We start from the raw sequence: 6,161 nt of genomic DNA, 5'->3' as shown, positions 1-6,161 counted from the left end.
CATATCAGTTATTCTTAAACTATTTATCTGATAAACTATTTTATATATAATGTATAATAAACTCCTTAATTTGTAATTATATGCTAATATTGAATCATATTATTGTCAATTATAAAATAAAAATCTTTTATAATATCAGCTATTATACAGTTATAATATAAAAGGTTTTTATTTTATAATTGACAATAATATGATTCAATATTAGCATATAATGACCAATTAAGGAGTTTATTATACATTACATATAAAATAGTTTATGAATAGGTTTTATGAATACATGATATGGTAGTGACGTTGTTAGCATATGTTTAAATGTTATTGAATTTGGTTTTCTATCAACCTGAAGATGGAGGATAATCCCGAAAAGTTGTTGTGTATGTGAAATAAATTGTTATATTTAAACAAGGAAGATTGTGTCATTCACCAATTTCATATTAGTTCTAGAAACTCTTCCAGTAGATGATCATTAATTTAATTAAGTAAAATATGTAATAATTTTCATATTAAGCAGTTTATCAAAGTATATATTTATAATTTTTAAAAGCTGGTGTATGTAGTGCATAAAGGAAGTATAAATTAATTTTTAAAAACTCAGTTGTTTAAATTTTTTAGAGGGGGAAGGGGGACTCAGCAATCCTGATTCCCTAGCTCTTACCAGGTTATCTCGCCATCTTTAATCATCCTTATATATGGGTATACTTTCATAATTCTCAGATTTTTGGAACTAAAATCATCTTTAACTTATGGATATAGAGGAGTTCAAGTGAATAGGATTTGATTACTATTTTCAGTTGGTGGTCATATGGAGAAGCATCAGAACAGCAGAAGTTCTAATGTAACAAGGTTCAGATTTTACCATATAAGACAATTACTATTAAAGACCCTACACAAAGTTAGAGTCTTAATGTAAATCAGACTTGATCATGTATGATTATTATTAATAGGAACTCTGTAAAGTAAGAGTCCGTCCAAAAATTGCACCTATCACTCAACATGAAAATGCTGAGGCGATGCGGGCATTAATTTAAATGATTGTCAGCATCAATGCTCTCACTAAACGATCATTGAACATTATGCTCCCCTTGACAAAGATGGTACAGAAAATTGGAAAAGACAGGGTAGCTGTACAGTCAATGAAAAAAATGTCACCGCTATGGTACAATAAAAATTCCTTTAATTCCACTATCTGTTTAATTTTTATTTACTAATTTCAAGTTTTAGAATATATTTAAATAATATTTTATTTTAAAATGGAACACAATTGATAAAATGGTCCTCTCACTTCAGACAGACATATTCCAAAGCTTCGATGTAGGGACAGTGAGCGTAGCTAGTACACTCTAGTGAGTAAAGTATATACTAACCGAGGAAACTACGTTTCAAATAATTGCTTGGTTTCACAAATCATCCTTGAACTTTCATAAAATAATTAGCTAGGTATAAAAATGCATTTATTTAAAAAAAAACACAAATTATTTATTTTAAATTCTTTTAAAATATTTTTATTAATTAATACAAATAGAAATTAGACATGAAGTCTGTAAATCTCATTTTGCCAAAATCATCTGTATAACAATAAAGAAAAATAAAAACTTGGTAGAATAAAAAACATCTGTCTTAATTGACCAAAAAAAAATGACATAAACAGTATTATAGGTATGGGAAAGGGATCTGCCCTGGACTTCAGTTCCCTTGGAAGCACCAGAGCTAAAAACTTATTTTTTGTAATAATAGGAAGATGATCCTGGTGTGGTAAAAAAAAAAAAAAAACTAAAAAAAAAATCAAACTTGTCATTTAATTAATTAATTATTTTAGGCATTTTTTTTGCCTTATTTTTTAGGTATACTCTATTTTAGAACACAAATGTTAAATGTCTGCAACTATATATAATACTTATTATTATTGAACCATCTTTTGATAGGTAATAATTTGATTCTTGAACAAATGCCTTTGGCCTTTGTACTAGTAGCTGTTATATATAATTAAATAACTTTATCCATTTAAAACCTTCAAAATTCATTGCTTTTCATCTTAGTCTAATGTATTTTTTCAAAATATCAGTCTCTAACTGAACTGTAATAATATAGAAAAGTAGCAAAGAAAGTTTCTTCTTGGATTTTCATATTGTCATATTTTAAATTTCATTTGGAAGAACTGAATGAAAACATACAATTATTTCCCATAAAAACTGAACATACAAATCCCTTAATCTTGTAAGACTTTCATTTATTCATCCATTATTTTTGACCTAATTGAAAAATTTGATATGTGTCATTTTGAAAGAAAGCTCCTCTTATATGGTGCGTGATCCAAAAAACCCATCATATCTTAATCATTTTTTATAAACATTTATTATTTGATTACGTACCTTAAAACATTTGCATATTTTAAAAAAAAATCTACTTAACAATGATTAAACTTTCAATTTCTAAAGCTTCATGGGTTTTTAAAGATATTTTTCAAAATTTGAACAATTATTAGTTATAGTAGTTCAAAATAAGGCTCACCTTTTATATCTACATTTTGACATCATTTTTCATATCACAAGTAATTATCACTAGATTATTATGATAATTGTAATTTAAGCTGTATAATTGTTAATGAAATGTGGAAATGGATTTACAATACAGAGAATAATTACAGTCTTAAAAAGGGTACACTCAATCTAATAAGGAAACATTATTGAAAATGAAATAACCATTAATTATTTGAAAGTAAATACCTCTCCATTCTCAAAAGCTACAATACAAGCTCTGCATTGTAAATTCATTTCCATATTTCATTAACAATTATACAGCTCGCTACTCTGCAGATAGAAAACAGTTTTCTTTAAGAAAAGTTTAATAAAAAATAAAGGATAATAATCCATTGATAAATGTTTCACAAATATCCAAGATTGAAGGTCTAATAAGAAATTAAATAACATTAAAAATATGAGGGAGAAGTTGGTTGGTTGTAGTCAAAATAGAAAACAAACAGCTACTCTAAGCTTAATTTTTAGGGGTCCTAATGTTTTGGTCCAGGTTGCTCTAGGCCAGGGGAGACGAACCTATGACCCGTGGGTTAGACATTGACCCATGCAAGCTTTTTAACTGACCCACTCATTGGTTTTTTAAATTAATTTTTTATAAAAACTTATCTGAAAATAAACAGCAACATATTTGAATCATCAATTCACTATCATTGAATTGTGAGAGTATAACTTTGTTATACATTTATTATATGTATACATATATAAATATATTAATAAATAATATTTCATAACACATTTTATATAATTTTCTTTATCCCTTGTTCATTCAAACACTTAGTAACCCACAAGTTAGTACTGAAAAAAAATAGTGAACAAAATTTGACCTACATCTCAAAAAGATTCGCCATCGCTGCTCTAGGCCTTTACCAACTATGTAAACCAATCTACAACTATGAAATTATAAAATCAATAATAAATAAATATAGTTTTATTAGGAATTATATAGGAGAATGAATATGTGACAACTAAACAGTATACATAAACAAATATGAAACATAAGAGTAATTTATTATAAGAAAATTATTTTCATTCATGACAATATGTGTATTTAAATTAGCTATTGGGAATGGAAATTTAAATAATGAAAAACAAATAAAAGATATGAGTGTATACGATACAGGTATAAGCCAGACTAAATTATAAATATAGAAGTTATTTAAGCTAAAATAATATGTAGTGAAACAGTAATTAATTTAGATAGAATTATAATTTAAGTTAAAGTCATATTTAAGAATAAAAAATGAAGATAGAAATATAAGGGGGGGGGGAAGATGGGAGGGATATGCTGAGAAGAAAATAATAATTTTTATATCTTATTCTAGTTTTTCATATTTTTTCTGTATAATATTCAATTGTTTTATATTATTCTATGTATTTAGTACTGTTTATATACTTATTCTGTGTTGTGTATTCCTTTATGGCTGCATCTTGTTTTGCCTTGCTCTCATTAAGGCCCTACAACATAGGACAAAGTGTCTGCACAAAAAAAAAAAAAAAAAAATGGTTTACAATTATGAATGGAATATGGTCCGGGTGCGGTAAAAAAAAACTCAAATAGTAGATAATTATGCTATTTTATTGAGCCAACGTTTCGCCCCACGTTGCAGGGCTTCATCAGGGCTAAAAAAGATACAAACACTATAGTTACAAAAAAGGAAAAAAAAAAAAAGAAAAAACATAAGTGTAAAATAACAGGGGTATAAAATGAAAAGTAGGATATAATAAGAAAAATAAAGGTTGTAAATAGTAAATGAAAAGGGGAATAGTAGCAGATATATAAGAGAAGAAATATTAAAGAAAGTACAAATAAAGAGATGAAAAAAGAAAAAAGAAAATACAAATCAAATGATAAGACAGAATGCATACCTGTTTTGACGGCAGTCAAAAACCAAAGTGATGGTTGGTATTGGGAGGAGTGGGGATGGCAGTATTGCCACAATAACGAAAATAAACAGCATACATAAACAAATATGAAACATTAAAAAGTACGTAAGTAATTTTCATTAAAAAGTACGTAGACGATCTCTTCCTGGTCCTCAATCCTGACAGAATCCCTGAGATCCTATCAGCCTTTAACTCCTACCACCCTCGTCTTCGGTTTACTGTTGAAGGTGAAATTGACCATTCCCTCCCTTTTCTTGACCTACTTATTATCAGAAATTCCGATGGCTCCCTATCCACTAATTGGTATACCAAACCCACTTATTCTGGTAGACTCCTCAACTATTTTTCTCAACACCCTTATCACCAAATTATTAATGTTGCTAAGAACCTTATCCACCAATCCTTTTCTCTTTCTGACCCTCAATACCACCAGGCCAACATACAACGTATTAAACAGATCCTATTTAACAACAATTTCCCTCCGAAAATTACTAACAAACTACTCGATTCTTACATTAACCATGGTACTCCAATCCCTCCTGTCCTCAACTGTTCTCAACCCACTTCACCACTTTTTTAGTACAGGTCGCTTCCGTATATCCCCATCCTTTCTGATAAAATTCTAAAATCTTTAAGATCCATTATTCCCACCCTACATCTTGGCTTGAAGTCCCACAGTAAAATTTCCTATCTTTTTTCCAAATTGAAAGACCCTATTCCTTTCTTACACCGTTCCAATGTGGTTTACCGGATACCCTGTTCAACCCCATGCTGCAATTCCTTCTATATCGGCGAAACTAAAAACCAACTTAAGAACCACATTTCCCAGCACAAAACTTCCATCAATTCCTGTAATCCACTTGCATCTAAATTATCAAAACACGCATTAAATCTGAATCATACTTTTAATTTAGACAATCCTTCCATTCTTGCCACTGTCCCCAACCACACCAAACGTCTCATCTCAGAGTCCATTTACATTAATTTGACTGAGAATTCCGTCAATCATAAAGTTGATAAAGACTGCATCTCCCTTACATATCGACACATTTTGAACACAATAAAATCCTCATAATATTTTTTTTCACTCTTTTCTGCATTTCAGAAGCCCATCTTCTTGTCATATCTTTTATTCTTGTTTTTCTAAATTATTATAATTTTTTTTTTTCTAAATTATTTTTATATTCACTATCCTTCCTGTTTCATTTATATTCATGTATCTATCTTTTACTTTATATTCATGTTTTATCTTCTTAAGTGTACTTATATTAATTACTTTATTATTAATTTTCTATTATATTTTACACTTTTCTGTATCCCCGCTCATTTGGTATAATTTTTGTTTCTTAATCACTTACACTCATTGTATCCCATTATTTTATTATGTATTAATTTTTTTTATTATTAATATTTCTTCTCCCCCTATTATGTATATTACCATTTATTGTACACCTAATTTAAATAATTTTTTACTATGTTTACTTTACAAATTTATTTTTGTTATTATGGCAATACTGCCATCCCCACTCCTCCCAATACCAACCGTCGCTTTGGTTTTTGACTGCCGTCAAAACAGGTATCCATTCTGTCTCATCATTTGATTTGTATTTTCTTTTTTCTTTTTTCATCTCTTTATTTGTACTTTCTTTAATATTTTTTCTCTTATCTATCTGTTACTATTCCCCTTTTCATTTACTATTTACAACCTTTATTTTTCTTATTATATCCTACTTTTCATTTTAT

General features: G+C 28.4%; 1 non-coding gene across 1 annotated transcript; it reads right to left on the bottom strand.

Annotated features, from left to right (window-relative positions):
• Positions 1-964: 964 nt before the first annotated feature.
• On the bottom strand, positions 965-1,096 carry LOC112211387 (U4atac minor spliceosomal RNA). The gene has a single exon (XR_002945581.1). It is a non-coding gene; the product is annotated as a U4atac minor spliceosomal RNA (small nuclear RNA).
• Positions 1,097-6,161: the final 5,065 nt, after the last annotated feature.

Source organism: Halyomorpha halys, unplaced genomic scaffold (genome assembly GCF_000696795.3).
Source record: "Halyomorpha halys isolate HHAL.00 unplaced genomic scaffold, Hhal_1.1 Scaffold169.1, whole genome shotgun sequence".
Lineage (NCBI taxonomy): Eukaryota > Metazoa > Arthropoda > Insecta > Hemiptera > Pentatomidae > Halyomorpha > Halyomorpha halys.
Note: the sequence above shows the minus strand (reverse complement) of the source record. Positions and strands in the feature narration are given on the sequence as shown.